General features: G+C 43.0%; 1 pseudogene; it reads left to right on the top strand.

Moving 5' to 3' along the window:
* The window catches only part of LOC148135461 (Fc receptor-like protein 4), a 451279-nt pseudogene that overhangs the window by 323349 nt on the left and 111506 nt on the right, over positions 1-16424 (top strand).

Here is a 16424-nt window from a genome sequence, read left to right as displayed (position 1 = left end):
TTTGAGAAGGCGGTGGTGAGCCACCTTCTGGAACAGCTGTTGTCCATGTGCTGCCCACAATGCCACGAATAGGGAGTTCCAGGGTCTTGATCCAGTGTCAGTGAAAGAAAGCGGTTTTATTTCTAAGTCAGCATGGTGAGTGCCTTAGAGGGGAACCTGTCTGACATCAAGGCGGTGTTCCCTGACATCAGCTGCCTTTATCGTTTTGGATGGAAGTAGTCGCGATTTCGAAGGTTCTCCTTTTACAAATTACAAAACTCGAATCTCTTTGTCAGCGGCACAGACAGACGTCTCTCTGACCGATAGAGTGGTCAGAAGAGTGTGTTGTCTCCCTGATGTCAGGATCAAGAATATCTCGGAGAGAGTGCAGATATTCACAAAGGGGCTTACACATTGGAACTAACTACACAGGAAGGGAAAGATATGAGATTCCGAAGGAAGAATAAGGAAGAGAGGCAAGAATTTAGAAAGGAGGTCCTCTCCGGTAGTAATACCTAGATTACTCCCGCTGCTACAAGCGACTGAGTGTAGGAATAGGATTCTGGATCAGTGGTGCTGGAAGAGCACAGCAATTCAGGCAGCATCCGAGGACAGGCAAAATCGACGTTTCGGGCAAAAGCCCTTCATCAGGAATAAAGGCAGAGAGCCTGAAGCATGGAGAGATAAGCTAGAGGAGGGTGGGGGTGGGAGAGAGTGGCATAGAGTACAATAGGTCAGTGGGGAAGGAGATGAAGGTGATAGGTCAGGGAGGAGAGGGTGGAGTGGATAGGTGGAAAAGGAGCTGGGCAGGTCGGACAAGTCCGGACAGGTCAGGGGATCGAGTTTCTGGAGGTTAGAAGCTAGGATGAGGTGGGGGAAGGGGAAATGAGGAAACTGTTAAAATCCACATTGATGCCCTGGGGTTGAAGTGTTCCGAGGCGGAAGATGAGGCGTTCTTCCTCCAGGCGTCTGGTGGTGAGGGAGCGGCGGTGGAGGAGGCCCAGCACCTCCATATCCTCGGCAGAGTGGGAGGGGGAGTTGAAATGTTGAGCCACTGGGCGATGTGGTTGATTGGTGCGGGTGTCTCGGAGATGTTCCCTAAAGCGCTCTGCTAGGAGGCGTCCAGTCTCCCCAATGTCGAGGAGACCGCATCGGGAGCAACGGATACAATAGATGATATTAGTGGATGTGCAGGTAAAACTTTGATGGATGTGGAAAGCTCCTTTGGGGCCTTGGATGGAGGTGAGGGAGGAGGTGTGGGCGCAGGTTTTACAGTTCCTGCGGTGGCAGGGGAAAGTGCCAGGATGGGAGGGTGGGTCGTAGGGGGGCGTGGACATGACCAGGTAGTCACGGAGGGAACGGTCTTTGCGGAAGGCGGAGAGGGGTGGGGAGGGAAATATATCCCTGGTGGTGGGGTCTGTTTGGAGGTGGCGGAAATGTCGGCGGATGATTTGGTTTATGCGAAGGTTGGTAGGGTGGAAGGTGAGCACCAGGGGCGTTCTGTCCTTGTTGCGGTTGGAGGGGTTGGGTCTGAGGGCGGAGGTGCGGGATGTGGATGAGATGCGTTGGAGGGCATCTTTAACCACGTGGGAAGGGAAATTGCGGTCTCTAAAGAATAGGAATAGGATGATAGAGCAGAGGAATGCCCAACTCAGGAGCTGGTGCAGGGAGAGGTGTTCAAATTTTTGGTTCATTGGAATCTCTTCTGGGGAAGACGTGACTTGTAGAAAAAGGATGGCATACACCTGAATTGAAAGGGATCTACTATATTGGCAGGGTCACTTCCTTGAGCTACTGGGGAGGGGTTAAACTCGTAAGGTGTGGGCGTGGGGTGAGGTCAGTAGGAACCGGGGAGATAGTGAACAAAGATATCAATCTGAGGCTGGTAGTCGGTAAGTCAAACACCCAGGGTAGACAGGAACATAGCAGAGAATGAGGTTGGATTGATAACTTAAACTGCATTTACTTCAATGCAAGAGGCCTTACAGGGGAGGAGGATGAACTCAGGACATGGTTAGGAAAATGGGATTGGAATTGGGATATCATAGCAATTACAGAGACATGGTTTGGGATGACACAACTGGCAGCTTAATGTTCCAGGAATCAAATGTTATAGGAAGGATGGGAGGAGGGGTCAGCAAGAGAAAATGGGGAGTGACATGTTTGGTAAGAGATAAGATCACACCTTTACTGAGGGAGGATATTCCTGGGCTTATATCCATGGAAATTATTTGGATGGGAAATGAGAAATAAGAAAGGATTTGATCACCTTATTGGGATTGGACTGTAGACACCCTAACAGTCAGCAGGAAATTGAGAAACAAATTTGTCAGGAGATCTTAGATCTGCAGGAATAATGGTGTGGTTATGATGAGGGATTTTAGCATTCCAAACATAGATTATGACTGCCAAATTGTTAATGGTTTAGACAGAAAGGAATTTCTTAAGTGTGTACAAGAAATGTTTCTGATTCAGTATGTGAATGCATCGTCTAGACAAGGTGCAAATCTTGACCTACTCTTGTGATATAATGATGTCAGTGGGGGAGCACTTTGGGGCCAACGACCATAATTTTATGAGTTTTAAAACTCTGATCGAAAAGGATATACCAGATCTAAGATAAATTTCTAATTTGGAGGAAGACCAATCTTGAAAGTATTGTGCGAAAACTTTCAAAAGTTGACTGAGGGCAGATGTTCACAGACAAAGTGATGGCTGAAAAATGGAAAGCCTTCAAAAATGAGAAAATGAGGGTACAGAGACAGTATGTTCCTTTTCGGGTGAAAGGCATGACTGGTAGGTGTAGGAAGTGCTGCATGAGAAAAGAATTTGAGGTTTTGGTCCAAATAAGAAGGAACCATATGTTAGTAGAATACAGGAGAGGTTGAGTGAATCCTTCGAAGCGTATAAAGGCAGTAGGGATATGCTTAAAAAGGAAACGAGGAGGACAAAAAAGGGACATAACATACCTTTGGCAAATAGTGTTAAGGAGAATTCCAATAGATTTTATAAATACATGAATGTCAAAAGGGTAACCAGGGAAAGAAGAGGGTCCAGGGAAAGAAGAGGGTCCAGGGAAAGAAGAGGGTCCAGCAAAGATTAGCAAGGCAGCCTATGTGTGGAAGAAAAGGAAAAGTGGGAGATACTAAGCGAGTGCTTACTGAGGAGAAGGAAATGGAAGATATAGAACGTGGTGAAACAAATAGTGACATCTTTTAAAATGTCCATAATACAGAGGAGGTGCTGCTGGATGACTTTAAACAGAAAAGGTGGATAAAACACGAGCACCCGATCAGGTGGACCTGGAACATAGTGACAAGCTAGGGAAGTGATTGTTATAGAGTCAGAGATGTACAGCATGGAAACAGACTCTTCGGTCCAACCCGTCCATGCCAACCAGTTATCCCAACCCAATCTAGTCCCACCTGCCAGCACCCGGCCCGTATCCCTCCAAACCCTTCCTATTCATTTACCCATCCAAATTCCTATTAAATGTTGCAATTGTACCAGCCTCCACCACATCCTCTGGCAGCTCTTTCCATACACGTACCACCCTCTGCGTGAAAAAGTTGCCCCTTAGGTCTCTTTTATATTTTTCCCCTCTCACCCTAAACCTATGCCCTCTAGTTCTGGACTCCCCAACCTCAGGGAAAAGACTTTGTCTATTTATCCTATCCATGCCCCTCATAATTTTGTAAACCTCTATAAGGTCACGCCTCAGCCTCCGACGTTCCAGGGAAAACAGCCCCAGCCTGTTCAGCATCTCCCTGTAGCTCAGATCCTTCAACCCTGGCAACATTCTTGTAAATCTTTTCTGAACCCTTTCAAGTTTCACAACATCTTTCCAATTGGAAGGAGATCAGAATTGCATGCAACATTCCAACAGTGGCCTAACCAATGTCCTGTACAGCAAAGAATCAGGATATAGTTTTCTGAAGGAGTCATTGGAATCTGATCATTACTATTTAAATCATTGCAGAATGAAAGAGAAAGCCAAAATTTGTCGGTTTGTCAAGCTGCTCATTTTTTTTCCCCAACAGGAGTTGATATTTAAATTGTTAAATTCAATGTATTGAACTATTCTTCACAGAATGGTGGAAAATAAAAGTCCTTTTGATTTTCCCCTCCCTACCATAGAGCAACACAAGAGTCTGCTAATGGCTTGCACCAAATCCTGTCCACATTGGTAAATAAAATAGAATTTGCCAATTCTCTTTCCTGTACAAGGAACACTGTGGTCAGTCAGCTGCAATGCAGTTAAAGTGTTCACTTAGTTGCAAATGGGTTTGATTAATACTGGTCATCAATTTATCGGTTAAAACATGTCACAATGCAAACATTGATAGCAGTCTGAAAACCAGACCTTGATATCCCCATTGTTCCCGGTTAGACTCTGCACTATAGGAGTTACAAAAGTCCATTGCTTTTCTCCCCTTGATTCTGAAGAAAAGCACAGATGCTTTTCTGCTGCAATGTACTGCATGTTCAGTTGTCCATGGATCCTACAGGCACTAAGGCTAAAGGACATTGGCTGTGGACATTATCGAACGACATGTGCAGTGCCAGAGATTAATAGATATACAAACACATCCACTTTCACAGACAGGAGCTGACTCCATTGGCAATGGATTAGTACCTCATTCATGTCAAGTAGCAGAAGTTTGAACACTGAAGTACAGTAGCAGTTACTAAAAGTGACATGTTTCAATTTGAATGACACTGAAGCACTGTGAAACACAATAACTAAGAATAAGAAGCACATTGATATCTAGTGTCAGAAAGTGAATGAATCTCATTCTCATACTGAGCCTGGTGCTGATGAACACACACTTCCTCCACACTCATATTCTGGTTGACGGCCTGAGTTATGCAGAAGCATTTCCATACTTTTTCAGGATATGAAACACTGATATATAAGGCATTAAACCCACCTCATAAAGTGTATCAGATCATGACAGGCAGAATTGGAAACACAAGGCGACATTAAAAAAAAAGTATCAGTGTGATATAGACTACTGCCACTCCTTTAAAGTGATACAGATTGGCAGCACAACAGAAAACTCACTCACACACAGCCAGTTAATGCTGAAAGGGAAAAAGAAAAGAAATTTAGGCCCAGGTATTTCCAAATATGGATAGTTATAAATTGATTCACCAAACCATTAATCTTTTCAGTTAGTGTCAGATGTTATATCTTAGTGTCCAGCAGCAACTGATAAAGATTACTCCATACACAAAATATTAAAAAAAGTCAATGCAATAAAATTCAGATTCATGGCAAAGATAACATTAATCCCTCAATCACAATAGGTTAGTGAATATTGATCAAGTTTATCCTACACTCAGACCAAAAAAACAAAACTGAACACGGAAAGAGAATGAGATCCACATACTCTACCTGATGCTATTGCCCACAGAACAAAACTGGTACTATAGTTATCAAAGACAGGTAACTGAAGAAATAATCTCAAATTAGCATTTAGATAGAGATACTGGCAGTGAGTGGTTAAAGTTCAGAATCCCAACAGTTAATGGAAACTAGTATGGAGAACAGGTGAAGAACAGAATGTCCCAGTCTGGACACAAATTGGCCGAATGGCTGTACCAATTCTGTGACTCTACCATAAATGACATAATGCAGAAGAGTTTAAGTCCCAATCACAACACCCTAAAATCTACTATCACAGTATCAATCAGTCACAGAGAATTCTTTTTCCTAAATTCATTCACTGGATGAGAGAATCACTGGCAAGGCCAGCATTTATTGCCCATCCCTAACTGCCCAGTGGGTAGTTATTTGTCAGCCACATTGCTGTGGGTCTGGAGACACATGTAGGCCAGACCAAGTAAGGATGGCAGCTTCTTTCCTTAAAGGACATTAGTGAACCAGATGGCAAGCAAGAATAGATTCCTTGTCACCATTGGACTCATGGAATATTATTGGCTGTCAACGAATTAAGCAACTTTTGATGCATGAGAGTTGAAAGTGACTGGTACTGATTGAACACTTGACGTTCAGTCACACAGCACAAACTGACAAGGTTAGCTCAATTCCTGAACTCTCATGGACGCAACAAAAACTGATAGGCGGAGATTGATGGCTGCTCTCACATATTCACTCTGCTGAAACTGAAAGGGAGAGCAGGATACTTAAACACCCCCACCCCCAAACCCCCACATACCCTTCAAAAACACTGGCAGGTACAATCTGATAAATGCATTTGCACATTTATAAACTAGACATTGACAAATACAGATTCACAGCTACATCCTGAGTTACACAGAGCAGAATATAACAGGGACAGATTGGTCAATCACACTCAAATGCACGTGGCAGGACATTTCAGAGGAAGACATTCTCATTCACAAAGCAGAAACTTATTGGAACAGATTGATAACACTCTGTTTCAAATTACTTAAATTGACATGTATGGTTTGATAATGACACTCTCATATTCACAGGAGAAACTGACAGGTAGAGATTGATAACAGAAGAAATCAGAGTTACATTTGAGGTCTAGTGACCCTTCCTCAGAACTGAGTGTGTGCATTTTTCTAGCTGCCACGTGGTCTTCTCTATTCTGGGGAAACTGAGTGTAGATTGGGTGTCCACTTTGCCAAACACCTACATTCTGTCCAGAAAACAAGACCCTGACCTTTCACTTGCCCGCCACTTCAACACACCACCCAGTTCCCTAATGAACATCTCTGCCTCAGGCTTGCTGCAGTGCTCCAGCTAAAGCTCAGTGCAAGCTGGAAGGACAGTACCTCATTTTCTGGTTGGGAACACAACAGCCTTCTGGATCCAATACTGAGTTTTACTACTAGGGCTAGAGCTTTCCCATGTCATTACCCAGAACCTCTCACCCCAGGCCTCGTTATCACAAGGTTTGCTATTATACACCAACAGTCACTAACAGTCCCTGTTAATAGTGATTCACCTTCCTCGTCTGACCGTATTCTTTGGATTCTATATCCATCTACCATTTACTCCTGACCCTTCAACATACCCTACCTTCTGCTTAAAAACTAATCATTTCCTGGCTACCATCAGTTCTCAGGAAGGGTTACTGGACTGGAAATTTTAGCTCTGATTTCTGTCCACAGACTCTGTCAGACTTGCTGAGCTTTTCCAGCAATTTGATTTTGTTTCTGACATCCAGCATCTGCAGTTCTTTTGGTTTTCATTTAGAGATTAATAACTACATTTTCATATTTACAGAGCAGAAACTACCAGGGAAAATTGATAACTACATTCACATGTTCACAAAAGAAAATTTGTCAGGCAAACATTGATAAATACACTCACCTTTACAATTCGGACCCTGATTGGGAAGGATTCTTAATTAAACTTAACTAAACCTTCACAAAGCAAAACCTGACAGGGACTGTTAAAAACTAACTTCTCCTATTCACATAGCAGAAACTAGGAGAAAGTGAGGACTGCAGATGCTGGAGATCAGAGCTGAAAATGTGTTGCTGGAAAAGCAATGGATTCCTGAAAAGATCCCTGAAGAAGGGCTCATGCTCGAAACGTAGATTCTCCTGCTCCTTGGATGCTGCCTGACCTGCTGCGCTTTTCCAGCAACACATAGCAGAAACTGCCAGGCTTAGATTGACAATATATTCACCAAGCAGATATCCTCAGGAGGCTAAGGAAATTCACCGTGTCTATAAAGACTCCTGTAAATTTTAATCAATGCACCACCTATCTGGATTTGTCACAGTGTGGTATGGCTACTGTTCTGCCCAAGACTACAAGAAATTACAGTCAGTTGTGAACAAAGCCCAATCCATCACTGAAAGCAGCCTTCCATCCAAAGGCTCCATTTATACTTCCTCCTGTGTTGGGAAAGCAACCAACATAATCAAAGACCCATCTGACCCCAGTTCTATGCTCCTCCACCCATGTCTGTCAGGTAGAAAATACAGAAGTTTGAATATACCGTCCAACAGATTCAAGAACTGATTCTGTGCTATTATTAGACTATTGAATGGACCTCTCAAATTTTAATGTTATTCTCGCGCTCTGCACCATTAACACTGTATTCCAGATTCTGTTCTATTGCCCTAATGCACTTTTATGATATAATCTGCGTGGAAGGCACTCAAAACAATACTTTTCATTGTATCTCTGTACATGTGACAATAATAAATCAGATCAAATCAAGTGGATAACTACACTCACATGTCACAGAATCTGAGAGGTACAGGTTGATATCTGCAGTCACACAACCTGACAGGAAAAGATGAATAAATACATTTAAACCCTGACATTACAGCACCTGACAGGAAGGATAGATAACTAAACTCTCTTATTCACAAAGCAGAAATTGATAGTGACAGATGAAAGCTCAGCTCACACATTCACATAGCATAAACTGGCAGGAATTGACAATTACACAGACATATTCACCGAGCAGAAACTGACAGCTATAGATTGATAACTATGTTTATGTATTCACACAGCAGAGTCTGAAAGGTACAGATTGACAATTACACTCTCACTTTGACAAAGAAGAAATTGACAGGTAGAGAATGATAACTGTACTAGTCACATATTGACAGGGAAGAATCTGACAGGGACAGATTGGTATTGACTCTCTCAAATTGACGAGGTAGAAACAGATTGACAATGACACTCTGGTGTCAAATAGCAAAACCTGACAGGTACTGTTTGATAATTGCACTGAGAAATTGATAAAAACTAAAACTGACAGGTGGAGATCAATATCTACATTCACACAGAAGATATTGACAGGTACAAATTGAAGACTGCATTTAATATTCATACAGCAGAAACTGACCAGGAGATACTGAGAATGACACACCCATTATCAAAGCTGAAACTGACAGGTTCAGGTTGATAACTACACTGTCAGATACACAGCAGAAAGTGTTAGGGAAAGATTGTTAAGTAAATTCACACATTCACAACGGCAGAAACTGACAGGTACATATTGATAAGTAAACTCACACATCCCCATCAGTGAAGCACATAGGGACTGATCCTATTTATTTAAAACAGCACTCTTTGGTCCTACTCATCCATGCCAACCAGATGTCAGAAACTAATCTAGTCCCATTTGCCAGCACTTGACCCATATCCCTTTGAACCCTTCCTATTCATGGACCCATCCAGGTGCCTTTTAAATGTTGTAATTGTACCAGCCTTCTCCACGTCTTCTGGCAGCTCATTCCTTACTCATACCATCATATGCGTGAAAACGTTGCCGCTTAGGTCCATTTAAAAATTTTCCCCGTTTACCTTAAACCTATGCCTCTAGTTTTGTACTTCCCCACCTCAGGGAAGAGACATTGTCCCGCATGATTTTATAAACCACTATGTGGTCAGACCTAGCCTGTTCAGCCTCTCTCTATAGCTAAAATCCTCCAACCCTGACAAATTCCTTGTAAATTTTTTCTGAACCCTTCAACATTTCACAATATCCTTCCAATACGAAGGAGACCAGTATGTGTGCAGTATTCCAAAACTGGCCTCAGCAATGACCTGCACAGACAAAACATGACCTCCTAACTCCTATACTCAATGCACTGACCAATGAAGAAAACGTCCTTTCTACTTGCGACTCCACTTTCGAGGAGCTATGAACCTGCATTCCAAGGTCTCTTTGTTCAACAACACTACCCACGATCTTACCATTAAGTGTACAAGTCCTGTCCTGATTTGCCTTTCCAAAATATAGCACCCCAGATTTATTTGAATAAAACTCCATCTGCCACTCCTCAGCCCATTGGCCCATCTGATCAAGACCCTGTTGTACTTTGAAGGAACCTTCTTTGCTGTCCAATTTTGGTGTCAACTGCAAACTTATTAACTGTACCTGCTGTGTTCAAATCCAAATCATTCACATAAATGATGAAAAGCAGTGGATCCAACACTGATACTGGTCACACACCACTGGTTACAGGCCTCCAGTCTGAAAAGCATCTCTCCTCCACCACTACCCCGTCTTCTACCATCGAGCAAGTTCTGCATCCAATTGGCTACCTTTCCTGTATTCCATGAGATCTAATCTTGCTAACCAATCTCCCATGAAGAACCTCGTTGAACGCCTTACTGAAGGCCATATAGATCACATCCACCACTCTGACCTCATCAATCTTCTTTGTTATTTCTTCAAAACAACTCATTCAAATTCATGACACATGTTTTCCCACGCACAAAGCCATGCTGACTATCCCGAATCAGTCATTGCCTTACCAAATGCATGTCAATCCTGTCTCTCAGGATTCCCTCCAACATCTTGCCCACCACCGATATCAGGCTCACCGGCCTATAGTTCCCTGGCTTTTCCTTACCACCTTTCTTAAATAGTGGCACCACATTAACAATCTTCCAGTCATCCAGCACCTTACCTGCGACTATGAATGATAAAAAATATCTCAGCAAGGTGCCCAGCAATCACTTCCCTACCTTCCCACAGAGTCCGAGGGTGCACTTGAACTGGTCTTGGGGAGTTATCCACTTTTATGCATTTCAAGACATCCAGCACTTTCTCCTCTGTAATATGGACATTTTTCAAGATGTCACTATCTATTTTCCCACATTCTATTACCTTCCATGTCCTCCTTCACAGTGAACACTGATGGAAAATACTCATTTAGTATCTTCCCCATCTCCCATGGCTCCACACATCAGGTGCCTTGCTGATCTTTGAGAGACCCTGTTGTCTCCCCAGTTACTGTTTTGTCCTTAATCTATTTCTAAAAACTCTTTGCATTCTCCTTACTTCTATTTGCCAAAGCTATCTCATGTCCCCTTTTTGCCCTCAGGATTTCTCTCTTAAGGATACTCCTTTGACCTTTATACTCTAAGGATTCATTCAATTTCTTCTGTCTATACCTGACATATGCTTCATTTTTTCTTAACCAAACCCTCAATTCCTCTCGTCATCCCACATGCCCGCATCTACCAGCCTTTCCTTTCACCCAACCAGGAATATACTAACGCTGGACTCTTGTTATCACATTTTGAAGGCTTCCCATTTCCCAGCCTTCACTTTAGCTCCAAGCATCTGCCCCCAATCAGCTTTTGAAAGTTCTTGCCTAATGCTGTCAAAATTAGCCTTCCTCCAATTTTGAACTTCAGCTTTTAGATCCAGTCTATCCTTTTCCATCACTATTTACAAACAAACAGATTTATGGTTGCTGACTCCAAATGCTCCCCCACTGACACATCAGTCACCTGCCCTGCCTTATTTCCCAGGTCTAGGTCAAATTTTGCATCTTCTCTAGCAGGAACATCCACATACTAAATCAGAAACTTTCCTTGTACACACTTAACAAATTGCTCTCCTTTTAAACCCTTAACACTATGGCAGACCCTGTCTACATTTGGAATGTTAAAATCCCCTACCATATCCACCGTATTATTCTTACAGAGAACTGAAATCTCCTTACAAATTTGTTTCTGAATTTCTTGCTGACTATCAGGGAGTCTAGAATATCATCCCAATAAGATGACCATCCCTTTCTTATTTCTCAGTACCATCCAAATAACCTCCTGGATATATTCCCAGGAATATCGTCCTGGGAATACTGTTTTGTCCTTAATCTATTTCTAAAAACTCTTTGCATTCTCCTTACTTCTATTTGCCAAAGCTATCTCATGTCCCCTTTTTGCCCTCAGGATTTCTCTCTTAAGGATACTCCTACGATAGCGTTACAGTAGTAATGTTATCCCTTATCAAAACTGCCACTCCCCTCCTCTCTTGCCCCCACTTTCTAAGCTTCCTGTAGCATTTGTATCCTGGAACATGAAGCTCCTTCTCTCGGAACATTTACATGTTGATTAAGAAATTTTCTTCGAATTTTAAAAGTCTCTTCTCCATGCAAGCCTTTAACACAATGGTACTTGCAGACAATGTTTGCAAAAACCTACTATTACAACCTTTATATTCTTACATATATCTGAAATCTGTGTATATTTGTTCCTCAGTTTCCGTCTGACTGTTGGGGGGTCTATAGTACAGTCCCATCATGGTGATTATCCCTTTCTTATTTTAATATTTTCACTGGATGATCTTTTTCAGAAATATTTTCTCTAGTTAGAGCAGCAATGTTTTCCTTAATCAAAAACACCACCCCGCCTTCTCTTTTCCCTGCCTTTCTATCCTTCCGATATCCCGCTCTTACTTCCATAATCTATTGAATACAGACCCAGAGTTATCCTCAATTGCTGTTTTTCTGACAAGTCCTTTATCCTGGGCTTATTCTTGTAAATGTACTCTTGGCTCCCTCCAACACGAGCACATCCTTCCCGAAATAATGGGCCCAAAGCTGCTCACAATATTCCAAATGCAGTCTGACCAGAACTGATAGAGCCTCAGCAGTACATTTCTGCTCTTGTATTGTAGCCTCTTTGAAATAAATGTTAAAATGGCATTTGCCTTCCAAACTGCCAACTGAACCTGCCAGTTAACCTTAAGAGAATTCCTGAACTGGACTCCCAAGGTCCCTTGCCTTTGAGATTTCTGAAGACTTTCCCTATTCAGAAAATTAGAAACATCTTTATTCCTTCTACCAGAGTGCATAACCTCACAATTTCCCATGTTGTATTCCATCTGTCACTTCTACGTCCACTCTTGCAGCCTGTCCAAATCCTTCTACACCCTCTGCACTTCCTCAGCACTACCTGCCCCTCCACCGACATCTATCCCATGTGCAAACGTGGTAAAAATGCCCTCAGTTCCTTTGTCCAGGTCATTAAAGCATAACGTGAATAGTTGTGGTCCCAACACTGACCCCTGTGGAAGTCCATGAGTCACCGGCTGCCATTCTGTAAAAGACCCTTTTATCCTGACTCTCTGCCTTCTGCCAAGCAGCCAATTCTCTGCCTTTACCTTGTTTAGCAGCCTGCTGTGTGGTACCTTATCAAAGGCCTTCTGGAAATGCAAATCGATTACACCCACCGGCTCTGTGTTGTCTAACTTGCTTGTTACTTCCTCAAAGAATTTGAACAGATTTGTCAGGGAAGACCTCTCCTTAACAAAGCCGTGCTGACTCTGCCCTATTTTACCATGCACTTTCAAGTGCTCTGCAGCCTCATTCTAAACAAGGGATTCTCAAACCTTAGGAATGACTACGTTCTAGCTACATAGCCTATAGTTTCCTGCCTCTGCCCCCCCCCCCTTTCTTAAACACGTGTTGCATTAGCCATTTTCCAGTCATCTGGGACCCTGCCTGACTCCAGTTCTTTCTGAAAGATCATCACCAATGCCTCTCCAATCTACTCCGCTGTCTCCTTCAGTTATCTGGAGTGTAGTCCATCCGGTCTTGGTGATTTATCCGCTTTCAGCTTCCCAGCACCTTCCCCTTACCAATGGCCAATGCACTCACTTCTGTCCCCAGGTTTCCCTTGAAGTTCTGGTTGGTTGCTGGTGTCTTCCACTGTTAAAAACTGATGGAAAGTACCACTTCAGATCCGTGCCATGGTTCCCCATTACTACTTTTCCAGCATTGCTTTCAAGCTGTCCAATGTACACTCGTCTCTTTGTAACCGTTTCGATATCCAAGAAAATTGCCTGCAGCCCTCTTCTGTATTAGTAGCGCGCTTACTCTCATATTTCTCTTCTTTCCCGCCCCCACCTTTTTTTCTAAAAGTTATTTGCTGTTTTTTAAAGGCTTCCCACTCTTCTGACTTCCACTGATCTTTACCACATTATATGCTGCTTGTGTTGCCTTTATGCTCTCCCTGACTTCCCCTGTCAACCAGGGTTGACTCATCCTCCCCTCAGCATTTTTATTCTTCCTTGGGATGAATTTCTGCAATGTCTCCTGAATTAACCCAGAAACTCCTGCCATCACTGCTCCACTGTCTTCGCTGGTCGGCTCTCCCTTCCAATCAACTCTGTCCAGCTCCACCCATATGTCTTTGTAGTTACCTTTACCCAATTGTAATCCCGTTACATCTGATTCAATCTTCTCTCTCTCAAGCTGCAGGGTGAACTCTATTATGTTATGGCCATTGTGTCCTAGGAGTTCGTTCACTTTGAACTCCCCAATCAAGTCTCCCTCGTTACACATCACTAAATCCAGAATTGCCTGTTCCTGAGTGGGCTCTACCACAAACTGCTCCAAACAAAAAATCTCTCAGATAATTCCAAGTTTTCTTGAGAACCGCTATGAACCTTTTTTTCCCAGTCCACCTGCATATTGAAGTCCCCAATGATTATTCTAACAGTTCCTTACATGCTTTTATAATCGCCTGATGTATTTTCTCCCCCAAATCGTGACAATCGCTAATGGCTTGTATACAAGTTCCTTTGGGGTCTTTTTTACTTTGTGGTTCCTGATCTCTACCCTCACGGATTCTACACCTTCTGACTCTTTCGCTTCTTGCTGTCAATTTAATTTTATTTCTTGCAAACAAGGCAACCCCTCTGACTCTGCCCATTGCCTTTTTGATAGCTTGAATAATTAGTTACCAGCCCTGAACCCCCTGCAGCCTTTTCTCTGATACCTATAACATTGTGAATGCCAAGTTTACTCTGGCGTACCGGCTGATTTACCTTGTTCTGTAGACCGTGTGTATTTAGTTACAAGTCCCTCAGCCCTGCATTAATTGTCCCTCTTCTCATATTTGTCCCCTTATCTGTTGTGCCTGAAGTTATATTCCTGATCCTTTCCATACTTTCTATTCTGCAACATGTTGTGAAAGCTCTAACCTGTGCTGAGCACTTCCCCATTTTGACTTTTCCATAATTTTGCACACAGCTGAAAACAACCCCCATGTTTTAGTTTAAAGTCCAATATATAGGCCCTGGTTATGCCATTCTCCAGGACTCTGATCCCAGCATCATTCATGTGTAGCCTGTCCGATCGGAACAGTTCCATCCTTCCCTAGTACTGACTCCAATGTCCAGTGAATTCAAACCTCCTGTTTGTCCCACACGAATCTTTCAGCCACAGACATCTTACTGTTATAAACTTGTTGACTTTATGGCTCAGGTAGTAATCCAGAGATTATTACCTTTTTGATTTTTAAAAAATTTATCCCTGAGCTGCACATATTCATTCAGCAGAACTTCTTCCCTTGATCTGTCTATATTAACAATTGGATTGTTCCTCTACAACCCAGATAACTATCGTGAACCCAGGCACCAGGCAGGCAAATCTGCCTTCGGGACTCTCTATTCTGGCAACAGGGAAGAGTCTCTATTCCCCTGACTGCATTGTTTCCGATTACACTTGCATTTCCCTTTTCCCCTTTCTCTTGAATGGCTCCCTTTCCCACAGTGCTTTGCTCATCCTCCCTACAGACCCCACACTCATCCACACAAAGAGCAAGAATCTCAAACCTGTTTGACAAGCTGAAGGGCTGAGGCTCATTCAGCACCACCCTCTGGTTTCCTCTACCGGCCTCACTCATAGCCACACCCTTCTATCCCTGACCACTGATCGATTTGAGGTAGTTAATCCAAGGGCTGTGACTACCCCCTGAAACAGAGCATCCAGGTAACTCCTGCCCCTCCCTGATGTGTGGCAATGTTCAGAGCTCAGACTTCAGCTCAACAATCTGAGCTGGAATCCCTCAACCAACACTTGTTATGGTTTAGTAGCTATGAACCACAATGAGGTCCACCAGCTCTGACAAGATGCAGTTAAGACACCTCGCCTGGTCTGGCCCCTCCATTTTAATGACTTGGTGCTTAATTTGATTTTTTAAACATTTTATGCTGAAAGAACATCCACTTTTGTTGGAGAGATTAATTGACCATGCTCAAGAGGCCAAAATTACGTTAAGTGCAGATATCTTGAAAGATTAGAGGTGGGAATGATCACTATCATAGATCACTTTCAAAAGAACGATGAGAAATTTGTTAAAATGTTACTTTTCCTCAATTTGCGACCTCTTCAAGTCAATGAGCTCAGGGTGAGGAGAACAAAACTCACTGAGTGATCACACGGGCAGCGGAGTATTGGATGAGCTGAAGATTACAAGGAGGTTGAAAGTGGGAGGTGGATCAGGAGTGTGTTAGGGTTATTCAGTCTCGAGATTACAAAGGACTGGATAAGATTTCACCACCTGGAGCTGAGACTGTGTTGGAGTCAGGCCACGTTACTGAAATGGAAATAGAACGTCACAGTGAGGATGTGGGTCTGTGGTTCAAAGCTAATCTCCAACTGTGATATTCCCTTAATGTTGTGAAGACCCTGGTTCAGACAGTTACCAGAGGGACCGATACAGGTGGAGTTAGGAAGTTTTGTAACAGGGACTGAAGCCAGCAGTCTTCAGTGAACAAAGGATCAGGAGTAGGCCTTTCAGCTGTTCCACTATTGAATGAACTCATGGCTGCTGTGTGGAGTTCAGCCTTTGGCCCATATCCCTGAATACCTTTGTTGAACAAAAGTTTATCTGCCTCAGATCAAAACTAACAACTTAGTGTTTGATTTCCAAACCTCTTCCACCCTTTTCATAT

This window comes from Chiloscyllium plagiosum, unplaced genomic scaffold, assembly GCF_037043375.1.
Source record: "Chiloscyllium plagiosum isolate Xiang-an unplaced genomic scaffold, Cpla_swu_hap1 HiC_scaffold_49, whole genome shotgun sequence".
NCBI lineage: Eukaryota > Metazoa > Chordata > Chondrichthyes > Orectolobiformes > Hemiscylliidae > Chiloscyllium > Chiloscyllium plagiosum.
Note: the sequence above shows the minus strand (reverse complement) of the source record. Positions and strands in the feature narration are given on the sequence as shown.